This window comes from Ailuropoda melanoleuca, chromosome 7 (genome assembly GCF_002007445.2).
Source record: "Ailuropoda melanoleuca isolate Jingjing chromosome 7, ASM200744v2, whole genome shotgun sequence".
Classification (NCBI taxonomy): Eukaryota; Metazoa; Chordata; class Mammalia; order Carnivora; family Ursidae; genus Ailuropoda; species Ailuropoda melanoleuca.
Genome location: NC_048224.1, coordinates 111,716,867 through 111,731,385, shown reverse-complemented (window position 1 = coordinate 111,731,385; position 14,519 = coordinate 111,716,867). Strand labels below are relative to the sequence as shown.

Here is a 14,519-nt window from a genome sequence, read left to right as displayed (position 1 = left end):
ATTCCAAGGTAACGCATGGTTTTTGGTGTTATTGTAAATGGGATGGATTCCCTAATTTCTCTTTCTTCAGTCTCGTTATTCGTGTATAGAAATGCAACTGATTTCTGGGCATTGATTTTGTATCCTGCCACCTTACTGAATTGTTCTATAACTTCTAATAGTTTGGGGGCGGATTCTTTTGGGTTTTCCATATAGAGTATCATGTCATCTGCGAAGAGAGACATTTTGACTTCTTTGCCGATTTGGATACCTTTTATCCCTTTTTGTCATCTGATTGCTGTTGCAAGTACTTCTAGTACTATGTTGAATAGTAGTGGCGAGAGTGGGCATCCTTGTCATGTTCCTGATCTTAAGGGAAAGGCTTCCAGCTTTTCCCCATTGAGAATGATATTTGCTGTAGGCTTTTCATAGATGGTTTTAATGAGATTGAGGAATGTACCCTCTATCCCTACACTCTGAAGTGTTTTAATCAGGAAAGGATGCTGTATTTTGTCAAATGCTTTTTCTACATCAATTGAGAGGATCATATGGTTCTTGTCTCTTTTCTTGTTGATATGATCTAACACCCTGATCAATCTGAGAATGTTGAACCACCCTTGCATCCCAGGGATGAGTCCCACTTGGCCATGATGGATAATCCTTTTAATGTACTGTTGGATCCTATTAGCTAGGATCTTGTTGATAATTTTGGCGTCCATATTCATCAGGGATATCGGTCTGTAATTCTCCTTTTTGATGGGGTCTTTGCCTGGTTTGGGGATCAAGGTAATACTGGCCTCATAGAATGAGTTTGGTAGTTTTACTTTTGTTTCTATTTTTTGAAGCAGCTTCAGGAGAATAGGTATTATTTCTTCTTTGAATGTTTGGTAGAATTCCCCGGGGAATCCCGGGGAAGAGGCCCTGGACTTTTGTTTTTTTGGGAGGTTTTTGATCACTGCTTCAATCTCTTCATAATTAATCATTCTGTTTAAAAAATCAATTCCTTCCTGGTTGCTTAATTTATTGGCATAAAGCTGTTGATAAAAGTTTCTAATGATCCTTCCCATTTCATTTTGTTGGTTGTGACTTCTCCCTTTTCATTTATAATTTTATTAATTTGGGTCCTTTCGCTATTCTTTTGAATAAGTCTTGCCAGTGGCTTATCGATCTTCTTTATTCTTTCAGAGAACCAGCTTCTAGTTCTGTTGGTGTGCCCTACTGTACTCCTTGTTTCTAATTCATTGATCTCTGCTCTAATCTTGATCAACTGCTTTCTCATGTGTGGGTTAGGCCTATTCTTCTGTTCCAGCTCCAGCTTCTTGAGGTGAGAATGTAAAAACTGCATTTTAGATTTTTCTATTTTTTTTGAGTGAGGCTAGGATGGCTATGTATTTTCCCCTTAGGACTGCCTTTGCAGTGTCCCATAGGTTTTGGACCATTGTGTTTTCATTCTCATTGGTCTCCATAAATGTTTAAATTGATTTTTAATTTCCTGGTTTATCCAATCATTCTTGAGCAAGATGGTTCTTAGTTACCAAGTGTTTGAGTTTCTTCCAAATTTTTCCTCGTGATTGAGTTCCAATTTCAAAGCACTGTGGTCTGAGAATATGCAGGGAATAATTTCATTCTTTTGGGTTTGGTTGAGACTTGTTTTGTGACCCACTATATTGTCTATTCTGGAGAAGGTTCCATGTGCATTCCAAAAGAATGAGAATTCTGTTGTTCTGGGGTGTAGTGTTCTATATATATCTATGAGGTCCATCTGGTCCAGGATGTCATTCAAAGTTCTTGTTTCTTTGTTGATTTTCTGTTTAGGTGATCTGTCTATTGCTAATAGTGGAGTGTTGAGGTCTCCTACTATTAATGTATTTTTATCTATATGTCTCTTTAGTCTGGTTAAGAGTTGGCTTGTGTATCTTGCTGCTCCCCTGTTGGGGGCATATATATTTATAATTGTCATATCCACTTGTTAGATACATCCTTTAAGAATAATATAGTGTCCAGGGGCGCCTGGGTGGCACAGCGGTTAAGCGTCTACCTTCGGCTCAGGGCGTGATCCCGGCATTATGGGATCGAGCCCCACATCAGGCTCCTCTGCTAGGAGCCTGCTTCTTCCTCTCCCACTCCTCCTGCTTGTGTTCCCTCTCTCGCTGGCTGTCTCTATCTCTGTCAAATAAATATATAAAATCTTTAAAAAAAAAAAGAATAATATAGTGTCCTTCTGTATCTCTAACTACAGTCTTTAGTTTAAAATTTAATCTGTCTGCTATGAGAATTGCCACCCCAGCTTTCTTTTGAGGTCCATTGGCATGAAAAATGGTTTTCCATCCCTTCACTTTCAGTCTGGATGTATCTTTAGTTTCAAGATGAGTCTCTTGTAGACAGCAAATGGATGGGTCATGTCTTTTTATCCAATCTGCAACCCTGTGGCATTTTATGGGAACATTTAGGCCATTCACATTGATAGTGATTATTGAGAGATATGATTTTAATGATGTCATGTTGCCTTTAAGTCTTTGTTTCTATAGTTTGTAAATTTCTGTTCTGTATCACTCTTGGGGACTTTTTACCTATATAGAACCCCCCTTAATATGTCCGTAGGGCTGGTTTTGTGGTTACGGATTTGGTCAGTGTCTGGCGATCCTGGAAGGTCCTTATCTCTCCATTAATTCTGAATGACAGCCTTGCTGGATAAAGGATTCTTGGCTGCATGTTTTTCTTGGATAGAGCTTTAAACATACCCTGCCAACTCTTCCTCTCATTCCAGGTCTGGGTAGACAGGTCTGACATAATTCTGATATTTTTGCCTCTGTACATGAGAAATTTCTTCACCCTGGCCACTTTCAATACTGTATCCTTGGATCTAATATTTGCGCATTGCACTATGATGTGACGTAGCGTAGATTTGTCGTGGTTGACCTTGGGAGGGATCCTCTCTGCCTCTTGGACACGAATGCTTGTTTCCTTTTCCAGATTAGGGACGTTCTCAGCTACAGTTTGTTTAAATATCTCTTCTAGACCTCTCTCTTTCTCCACCCCCTCAGGGATGCCAATGATTCTGACATTGGAACGTTTCATTGAGTCAGTAATCTCCCGTAATCTACATTCTTGAGATTGGATTTTTTTGAGCCAAGTTTCTGTTTTAATTTTCTCTTCTACCATCCTATCCTCCAATTCACTAATTCATTCTTCTGCCTCATTTACCCTGGCCATCAGAGCATCTAGTTTTGACTGCATTTGACTCATAACATTTTTAATTTCTGCCAGATTTGCTCTCATTTCCACCCTTAGAGATTCTATATTCTCGTTAATATTTTTTTCAAGTCTACACATCATCTTGACCATTGTTACTCTGAACTCCATTTCTGATAATTTGGTTATATCCATATCCATCAGTTTTGTGGCAGAGGCCACAGACTCATTATCTTATCTTTGCTGGGGGGATTTCTCCTTCTTGTCATTCTGATGAGAAGAGGTTGCGGGGATGCCCAGAGCCCAAATTATTGACCGGGACCCAGGCCGTGTGCCCTTGTTTTATAGGGATCTTAGGGAAGTGGGCTTCTTGATTTTTCAGCCTGCCTTCTGGGGGAGGGGCCTGCCGCACTGATACTCAGGCAACCCTCTTTGGGTAGAGTTTCTGTGTCCCCTGAGAGGGGGGATGGGGATGGGCACACTGTGAGCTGGTATTTCCGGGCTTTTGTTTTCTGGCAGCTTTCCCTGGTGGTTTTCAGTGGCTCTTCTGAGAGTCAGAGCTGTATCCTAGCCTCTGTCTCAGAACAGAGAGATTGCAGTCTGCTCTCCACTGAGCTCTCCTGGCCTCTTTAACTCTGTTTCTGTCGGTGCTGCTACAAAACCCTGCAGCGTCCTGGGTTGTGCACCACACAGCCGCTCTCCCAGCCTTCACTTCCAGGGCCGGCACGTCTCTGTCCTTTGTGTTTCTAACACCGCCAGCCACCCCGGTTCCCACGTGCGCTCCCAAGCTCTCTGTTTCAGTGTGGTTCGGGTGCGCTCCAGAGCGCCAGTTTTCAGTCTGGTCACGCGCGCTCCCGAGCTTCCAGTCTCAGTCTGGTTCCAGTGCGCGCACCAGAGCTCCGTTTCAGTCTGGTGGCGCGCGCTCCCGGCTCATGGTCTCAGTCTGCAGTCTCGAGGGTGCGGGTCCGCGGGTCCGCCCACTCCCCTGTGCAGGTGGCTACCGCTTCCAGGCGCCCAAACGCGGCGGCTCCCTCCCTTCCGTTTATCTTCTGATATCTGTGCGCGGTTTCACGGCTCCCCGCTTCGTACCTCAATACTCAGCACTGGAGATGTTCATTTGTAGAGATCCAGATGTATCTTCCTGCGTCTCAAGCTGATTCCGTGGGTTTTCAGGATGGTCTGGTACCTATCCGGCTCAACTCAGGGGACCGGCTGAAAAAGGGGGCCCCTACTCCTCCACCATCTTAAGTCTCCAGGAATAATACTCCATTCTATATGTGTACCACTTGTTCTTGATCCATTCATCTGTCAGTGAATACTTGGGTCTCCTCCCTATCTAGACTATAGTAGGTAATGCTACAACCAAAATCAAGGTGATTATGCCTCTTCAAATTAGCGTTTTTTATTTTCTTTGCACAAATACACAGCTGTGGAAATAATGGATCACATGTTATTTCTCTGTAATTTTGAAGGAATATTCAGACTGTTTTCCCCATAGAGTGCACCAAATTACATTCGGCCTAGCAGTGCATGAGGGTTCCTGTTTTGTTTATACCCTTGGCAACTCTTGGTATTTCTACCCTTTGGGTTACCCCATTCTGACAGTTGTCAGCTGATATCACACTGTGGATTTGATTTGCCTTTCCCAGATGACTGGTGATGTTGAGCACTTTTCCATGTGTCTGTTGGCCATCTGGATGTCTTCTCTGAAAATGTCTGTTCAGGGCCTCTGCCCAAGTTTTCATCTGATGATTTGGTGGTGTTCTGTGTTGACTTGTAAAAGTTCTTCCAGTAGTTTGGATATGCAACCCTTATAGGATTTGCAAAAGTCTTCTCCCATTCAGTAAGTTGTCTTTGCATTTAGTTGAGGGTCTCCTTTGCTGTACGAGGGCATCACATTTTGGTGTGGTCCCAATAGTTGATTTCTGCCCTTGGTTCCCTTGCCTCAGGAGACCTACCTAGAAAACTGTTGCAAAGGCCAAGGTCCCAGTAGTTACTGCTAATGTCTTTTTGCAGTTTTATGGTCTCAGGTCTCACACGTGGGTCTCTAATGCATTTCAAGTTTATTTTTGTGTAAGGGGACAGAAAGTGGTCCAGTTTTATTGTGCACGTACTATCCAGTTTTCCCAGCACCATGTGTTGAACAGACTGTCTTTTCCCCATAGACTATCTTACCACCTAATTTGTAGATTGACTACATAAGCTTGGGTTTGTTCTGTGGCTATTTCCTTCCATTGATATATGTTTTTATTTTTGGTGCCAGTAACTTTACACACACACACACACACGACAACTATAGCTTTGGAGCGTATCTTGAAATCTGGGACTGTGACACCTCCAGCTTTATTCTTTATTCTCAAGATTTCTTTGTGTGAGGATTTTTGTGATTTGGTACCAAATTTAGGATTTTTTTTTATTTTTTTTAGTTCTCTGAAAAATGCTGTCAGAATTTTGATAGGGCTTGCATCAGATGTGTAGCTTGCTTTGGGTAGTATGACCATTTTCACAGTATTCATTCTTGCAATCCTTGAGTGTGCTATATCATTCCATCAGCGTGTGTCATTCTCAATTCCCTTCCTTCATGTTTTTGCATTTTTAGAGCATAAGTCTTCCCCTGCTGGTTAGTATCTAATCATAGGTATTTTATTTTTTGTGTAATTGATAATGGGATTTTTTAAAAAATTGTTTCTCTGTTATTAGTGTATAAAAATTACATGTTTCTGTAGATTCTGTAACCCCTGGCTTTACTGAAGTTATTAACTGGTTCAAATAGTTTTTGAAGCAGTTTGAATTTTGTTTATAAACTGTACCATATTATCTGCTTAATGACAGGGTTTTGTTTGTTTGTTTGTTTGTTTGCCCATTTTGACGACTTTCACTTTTTCTCATCTGACTGGTGCATTTAGGACTTCCAGTACTATGTTGAAATAAAGTGGTGACAATGGAACTTCTTGTCTTGTTCTTGGTCTTTGAGGGAAGAGCTCTGTTTTTCACCATTAAATACGATTTAGCTTTCTGTTCATTATGTTACTTGTTGAGGTATGTCTCCTCTAAACCTACTTCATGGGAGGTTTTTTTATCATGAATGCGTGTATTATTTATTGTGTCGAGTATTTTTCTGCATCAATTCAGGTGGTTTTTATGCTTTCTTGTTAATGTGATGTATATGTATCACACTGAATCATTTGCAAATAGTGAACCACACTTGCATCCCTGTAATAAATCCTACTTGATTGTGGTAAATAAATTTTTAAGTTTTTTGAATTGTTTTTGCCAATGTGTTGTTGATAATTTTTGCATCTGTGTTCATCTGATTTATTGATACTGAACCATTCTTGCATTCCTGGAATAGCTCCTACTTGATCATGGTGAATGTTTTTAAATATATCTCTGGATTCTGGCTGCTAAGGTTTTGTTAAGAATTTTTGTATCTCTAGGTGCCTGGGTAGCTCAGTTTGTTAAGTGTCTGACTCTTGGTTTTGGCCCAGGTCATGATCTCTGGGTTGTGAGATGGAGCCCTTCATCACACTCCATGCTCAGTGCAGTCTGCTTGTCTCTCTCCCTCTGTTCCTCCTCTAATAAATAAAATCTTTTTAAAAAAATTTTTATTTCTGGGGCGCCTGGGTGGCACAGCGGTTGAGCGTCTGCCTTCGGCTCAGGGCGTGATCCCGGCGTTATGGGATCGAGCCCCACATCGGGCTCCTCCGCTGTGAGCCTGCTTCTTCCTCTCCCGCTCCCCCTGCTTGTTCCCTCTCTCGCTGGCTGTCTCTATCTCTGTCAAATAAATAAATAAAATCTTTAAAAAAAAAAATTTTTATTTCTATGTTCATCATAGAGATTGGCTTGTAGTTCTTTTTTTGTAGTGTCTCTGTCTGGTTTTGGTATCAGGGTAATGCTGGCCTTATATAATAGGAAATTTTCCTTGTCATTCTATTTTTTGGAATAGTTTTAGAAACATACATATTAACTCTTTACATGTTTGGTAGAATGCACCTGTGAAGCCATCTGGTCCTGGACTTTTATTTGTTGGGAGATTTTGTTGTTCTTGTTTTGATTACTGATTACTAGTATTTATTTAAAATTCAGTTTTGGAAGATTATATGTTCTAAGAATTTCTCTCTATGCGGTTATCCAATTTGTTGACATATAATTTTTCATAATATTCTCTTATAATCCATCTTATTTATATGGTGGTTATTTCTTTTTTATTTGTGATTTTATTCATTTGAGGCTTTTTTGATGAATCTAAAATTTTATCTATTTTATCTTTTCAAAGAACTAGCTCCTTGTTTCATTGGTCTGTTCTTGTGCTTTTATAGCTTCTATTTCATTTATCTCTGCTCCCATCTTTGTTATTTTTTCCTTCAGCTAGCTTTGGGCTTTGTTTATTCTTTTTCTAGCTCTTTTAGGTCTAAGGTTAGGTTGTTTATTGGTTCCTTGAGGTCAGCCTATAATGCTATTAACTTACCTCTTAGATCTGCTTTTGCTATGTTTCAAATAATTTGCACCATTATGTTTTCATTTTCATTTGTCTCCATATATTTTTTTAATTTCCTCTTTGACTTTTTGGTTGATCTATTCATTGTTTAGTCGCATGTTGTTTTACCTCCATGTATTTGTGTTCTTTCCATATTTTTTCTTATAACTGATTTTCAGTTTCCTATGTTGTGGTCTGAAAAGATGCATGATATGAACTCAGTCCTCTGAAATTTATTGAGATTTGTGGCCTAATATGTGATATATCCTGGAGAATGTGTATTTTGATTCGGGTGGAATGTTCTGTATATATCAGGTTTGTTTGGTCTAACATGTTCTTCAAAGCCACTGTTTGCTTGATTTTCTTTCTGGATGATTTTCCATTGCTGCGAGATGGGTGTTAAAATGCCCTACTATTATTGTATTACTGTCAATTTCTTTCTTTACATATGTTAATATTTGCTTTATGTATTGGGTGTATCAATATTTACAAGTGTTAGATCTTCTTGTTGGAGTGTTCCCTTTATCATTATGCAGTGCCCTTCTTTGTTGTTGTAGTCTTTGTTTTAAAATACAATTTTTTCCGGGGCTCCTGGGTGGCTCAGTCGTTAAGCGTCTGCCTTTGGCCCAAGGCGTGATCCCAGGGTTCTGGGATTGAGCCCCACATTGGGCTCCCTGCTCCACTGGGAGCCTGCTTCTTCCTCTCCCACTCCCCCTGCTGTGTTCCCTCTCTCACTGGCTGTCAAATAAAATCTTTAAAAAAATAAAACAAAAAATAAAATATTTTTTCCAATATAAATATTGCTACCCCAGTTTTTTGTTGTTGCTTTTATTTGTATGGTAGATGTTTTTCCAGCCCTTCATGTTCAGTCTGCATGTATCTTTAGATCTAAATTGAGTCTCTTGTGGGCAGTGTGTAGAGGGGTCTTGTTTTTTTATCCATTCAGTCACCCTGTGTCTTTTGATAGGAGCATTTAGTCCATTTACATTTAAAGTAATTATTGATAGGTATGTATTTATTGCAATTTTGTCAATTGTTTTCTGATTGTTTTTGTAGTTCTGTTCTTTTCCTCTTTTCTTGTGGTTTGATTGCTTTCTTTAGTGTTATGCTTGGATTAGGTTTTTTATTTGTTGTTACCATTAAGTTCACGTATAGTGTCTTGTATGTATAGCAGTCTTATGTTCAGGGTCGGTAACTATTAAGTTGATGGTTGAAGTTTGAACACATTCTAAAAGCACTAAATTTTTACTCCCCTCTCCATATTTTATATCATATTTTACATGTTTTTGTGTATCCCTTGACTGATTTTTATAGATGTAATTGATTTTACTACTTTTGTGTTTTAACCTCCACACTGTCTTTATGACTAATCTATCTTTATTAATAGCTGCTTTTACCGGTGAAATTTTTTCCCTTCATAATTTTCTTACTCTATTTAATGTTCTTTCGTTTCTACTCAAATAATTTTCTGTAATATTTCTTGTAAGGTTGATTCAATGGTGATAACTTCTTTAACTTTTGTCTGGGAAACTCTTTTCTCTCTCCTTCTATCCTGAAAGCTTTGGTGGAGAGAGTATTCATCCTCATGGCTGCAGGGGTTTTGTTTCCAGCACTTTAAATATATCTTGCCATACCTTTCTGGCCTGCAAAGTTTCTGCTGAAAAATCAGGTGTTAGCCTTATGGGGTTTCCCTTGTGTTTTTTCTTTTCTCTTGCTGCTTTCAAAATTATCACTACTTTTTGCCATTTTAATTATTGTGTCTTGGTGTGGACCTTCTTCAGTTAATCTTTTAGAGCCTCTCTGTGCTTCTGAGGCCTACATGTGTTTTTTTTCCCTAGAGTGGGAAATGTTTAGTTATTCCTTCAAAGAAGTTTTCTGCCCCCTCTTTTCTCAGATCCCTAAATTGCAAATGCTGTGATGCTTGGTGATGTCACTGAGTCCCCTTAACCTATTCTCATTTATTTTATTTCCTGCTCATCTTTGTTGCTATTTTTCAGATCACTCATCCTTTCTTCTGCATTTTTAATTTAGTTATTGAATTCATTTTTTAAAATGTCTTCTCTTTGTTGAAGTTTTCACGGAGGTTATCCAGTCTTTGTTTAAGTTCAGGAAGTACCTTTCTGTTCATCTCTGAGTCCTTTATCGGACCCCTTGCTTACCTCTGCTTCAGGTAGCTCTTCTGTGATTTTGTCTTGTTCTTTCATTTAGAACGTTTTCCTTTGTCTCTTTACTTTCTCTGAGTTTGTTTCTGTGTATTAGTGAGGTCAGCTACATCCCCTGGTCTTGACAGTAGTGGCCTTGTGTGGAAGAGGTCCTCTGGTGCCCTGGAGAACAGTTCCCCAGTCACCAGAACCAGGCAGTCCATGAGTGTCTCTGATTTGGGTTGCATGTGCCCTGCTCTTGTGGCTGAACCATTTGGTTTTTAGCCCGCTTGGCTACAATGACCTGCTTTGCCTGCTGTCAGCACACTGGTCAGGGTTTGGTCCCTTTGCTGTTGAGGGGCCTGTAGGAGGCTGCTGTGGGCTTGTACGTGGCAGTGTCAGCCATCAAGCTAGCTGCTGCACTTAGCCGCTCTGCCACTGTTATGAGCACACGGAATGGCTGGACTTTCTCCCTGTGCAGCCAGCTAAAGCCTTACCTGCTTGAACTGTGGGCATGCTGGGGGCTATCTCTCCTTCTCCCCAGGGCAGGAGTCATTTTAGAGTGGAGCCAGTTCCTGCCAGGGCTGCTTGTAGGGATGCCTGCCAAGGTGGGTGGGTCTTGCAGGGGAACAGTGAGTTGGGCACAGGACACTAGCAAAGTAGGGACTGTTAGCGCTGGTTCCTGCAAACGTCTAGCTATCGAGGCTGGAGGAGGGCAAGAGAAATAGTATCCACCAGCACTTCTGTGCTTGGAGAAATCTCCTGACCATCCCTGCTCCTTCAGCACAGATTCTGAGATCAGTAAATAAACCCTCGTGTATAACCGCAGGTGCTTTTCAAACTGCTGCTTCTGGGTTGTGTCTTGGGCAGTTATTATGCTGGCCTTTTAGCAGTGCAGACTTTGTTTCCTACTGGCCTCCAGGCTCTCTTGGAGTTAAGCCCTGTTAATTTTTAAGAATTGCACTTGTCACGAGGAGCACAGGGTGATGCATGGAAGTGTTCTGTTACTATACTGTACACCTGAACTACTATATAACACTATATGTTAATTGGAATTAAGTTTAAAAAACCAAAAAATTAAAAAAAAAAAAAAGTACCTGGAGTTCAGCCCCACTGGTTTTCAAAGCTGGCTATTAGGGGACTCGTTTCCCAGTGTGGCCCCCACTGCCTGGAGTTCCTGGCATAGGGTCAAATCCTCTCGCTTCTCTGTGCTTGTGGTGTCCCCCACTTTGTGGTTAGTCTTACCAGGGTTCTGGTTAAAAAAACAAAACCTCACAGATACAAGAACAGAAAGGTAGTTACTAGAGGTAGATGGTAGGGGATGGCCAAAATTGGGGAAAAGGGTGAAAATGCTAAATCTCCAGTTATAAAATAAGGCTTAGGCTGTCACAAAAAAATAAAACAGGATAACAGTACTCATCTCAGTAGGCACTGTAGTCGTGCTTTCTTAGATTTATTATATCTGACATCCGTTCATCACAGGCCCAAACTAGCGAAGTGTTTACCTCTCTCGTGCAAGTCCGCTTACCTGTGCAGACCTGCTGATCCCAGGCTGAGCCCCCACCCGCTTTCTCAGGCACTTCTCACACACCAAACCAATTCCCCCTGCCCTAACTCATCCCAGGGCCAAGTACCAGGCAACTAGACACCACCTCTCTAGCCCCAAACCCACTGGAATTATTCAAACTAGCCAATCCTACACTGTTCACTCCGCTTTGCCCACAGAAACCCCAATAACGTCTCTGGCCTGGACTTGCCCTCACTCTCATGCCTCTGCCTCCTGAACAAAGCCTGATGCTTCCCACGAGGCCCTGCACAGTGTGACTGCCCTTTCCTCCTGAGAAATGTCACTAATAAAAATCTTTCAAAGGCATTGACTTCTCCAGGTCATCTCTGAGTCACCTCCATAAATCCCACAGGTTTCATCTGAGACAGTAGGTTGTGTGAGGGTGAGACTAAAGAATGTAGCAGAGTGTCTAAACGCACATAGAAGAGCATTAGGTCAATGGGAAGCTACTTAATAATAATACTGAACTTCAAAATACAATTCAAAGGCCTTACTAGAGCCTCTCCAGGATCATGCCCAGCTCTTCCCTCAGGTCAGCTCCCACTACTCTCCCTCAAGCCAGGGCTGGCTTCTGGCCCTGTGGCCTTTGTAGTGGCACATGCCTCATGCCCAGAAGGGCCTCCTGATTGGTTTAATTTTCTACTGTTCTCATCTTGAAATTCTTAACATTTTTGATATTTCACATTTTCATTTTGTACTGGATCCCCAAATTCACGCAGCAAGTCCCGTCACCCTAAGATCCAGCCCCACCAGCCTCCTTTTGGTTCCTTACACTCCAAATTCTTCCCCATCTCTGCCTGAAATGATCTTTCCTCTTCTATTTGATTAATCCTATAATCCTCAGCTTAAATATCCTCTTCTCTGGCCTTTCTGGAACACTCCATTTAGGTAAATGATTCTTGTCCTCCTCTTCTGACCCCTTATTCAGGTTCTTAGCCCTACCTTGTTTGTTTATAGGAAGAACATGGTATTTTGTTTTCTTTTAGGCTCTTTCTCACTTGAATCAACAATGTACCTTGTGTAAGGGCAGGGACCATATCTGATTTATTGACTGTGATATCCTCAGTATCGAACACAAAACCTGACAAAATTATTACACTACCTGGGAAACTTCTGACTTCACCTGCGGACCATTCTCTGGGTCTCATCATTACTCTATGTACCTTTCTCTAAATATTTTTTAATCCTACAATGTTGCATTGTTTACGTGGCTAACTCTGTTTTCTCTGAATTTTGGAGAGCCCCAAAATCTGCATATGGTTTTTCTTCCCCAATCCCTGGCTGAGACTTAAATTGCATGTACAGAGATTGTCAGGAGGCTTATGTCTAGTATGATACTAGATTAGATGCAAGGATGTCCTTGTGTTGTCTAGGAGGATGGTAAAAGTTAAGATTAATATTCTTTGACAGGTTAAGGATGAAAATCGTAATTCCTTGGGTAACCACTAACAGCAAAAGAGCATTAGGGTATAATTTTCAAAGCAATAGGAGAGAAAACTAACAGATGTAACAAACAGCTCATAGATTTATATTTAAATATGTCAGTCATTTTATATACTATTGGCTTAAATGATCAGGCTGAAGGGCAAAGATTTTCATACTAGGTGAAGAACTGAACTATATGCTGTTTTAGCAATAACAATGATAAAAGCTTGACAGCGAAGGTTAAAAAGTATATATCCTAAAAACACTAAAAGAAAACTGATATAGCTACCTATTATGAGAAAGATAGAGTTCTAGGCATTAAAAAATGAATAGTTCTAATAACAGGTTCACGCTGCAAGGAAATAAAACAGATCTACATGCATATATACCAAATCCTATGTCCTCAAAAGACAGGAAGCAGAATTCGCCAGAACCGTGAGGCATATGTAGATGTCCACCACTGAGGGAGGTCTTCTCACAGTGCTTGTGCAAGTACAATAAGTAGACCCAACACCCGATTTTTAAAACATGACCTGGGGTCCCGGCCTCAGTGGCTTCACCACTTGAGATTTATCACCTGTTTTTAAAGGAGAAATAATGCCAATATTACACAAATTCGTCCAGATAGAACACAAAGTACTTCCCAACTCATGAGTCTAACATGCTCTTAAATTATCTCTGTCAGGTTTTGGAATTAAAGAAAAATTACAGATGGGACAAAAATCCTAAACATTAGTAAATCAAATCCACTTATCTTTAAAATGGAATAAAATGTCCAGACCAGCTTGGACTTAGCTCTAATTCATGGTTGATTAAATATTTTAAAAATGTATCATAAAGTTGGCATATTAAGACTAAAAGATATTTTGATACAGGAAATGGTTGTTAAAATTCACTTTTGCAATTAAAAATGCTCTTAGCAAATTTGAAAGTTACCGGTAAAAAAAAGCTTTCCTTTTGAAATTAGCAAAAAGAAAAATATCATTTGTATTTAATATTGCATTGAAGACTATAGTCAAGAAAAAGCAAAGAGAGGAGGACAGGAAAGGGAGAAATAGAACTCATGTTTGACTAAGTAAAGACTAACGATAAATTAATATAAATTTAAACATTCGAGAAAATGTTGGAAATGAAATGTTCAAAAATATCCCTTACAATAGCATAACAATATCAAATATCTGGAAATTAATCTGGCAAAGAGTAAGCGCTCCATGGAGAACTTGGCACAACTGAGAGATTAAAGAATCAATTTCTCCCAACTTGAGTAAGTAAGTTCTATGCAATTCCGATCAAAATTCCAACAGGACTTTTTTCTGGAAGGTCATTGACTGCAAGTCTATATATATTTTTGAACAAGCTAAAGGGACAGGAATAACCAAGATACTCCTAAGGGAAAACACGATAGCAAGATTGCTTTGCTGTTTGGCAAACCTTATTATAAGGCTACAGTATTACAACAGTAGGATTCTGGAATTCTGCAAGAATACACAGTGGAAATAGGCACAAAGGCATTTGCTGTATGACGAAGAAAAACTAGGGTAAGGATGGCATTTTCAGTGTTATTTGAACAACTAGATAATCACATGGACAGTAAAAAATATAGGTGGAAAGTGAAGTAATAAGGCTTTGAGAATACAGAATAAGCAACGATTCTAGGGTAGGAAAATACTCTTTAAGACACAAAATGGCTCCTCTTAAAAAGGGAGTAAGTGGTACTGTAGTAAAGTTAGTAAGTCTA

General features: G+C 40.0%; 1 pseudogene; it reads right to left on the bottom strand.

The window, feature by feature from the left end:
• Nucleotides 1-14,519, bottom strand: part of LOC100466022 — a 65,885-nt pseudogene that overhangs the window by 47,921 nt on the left and 3,445 nt on the right.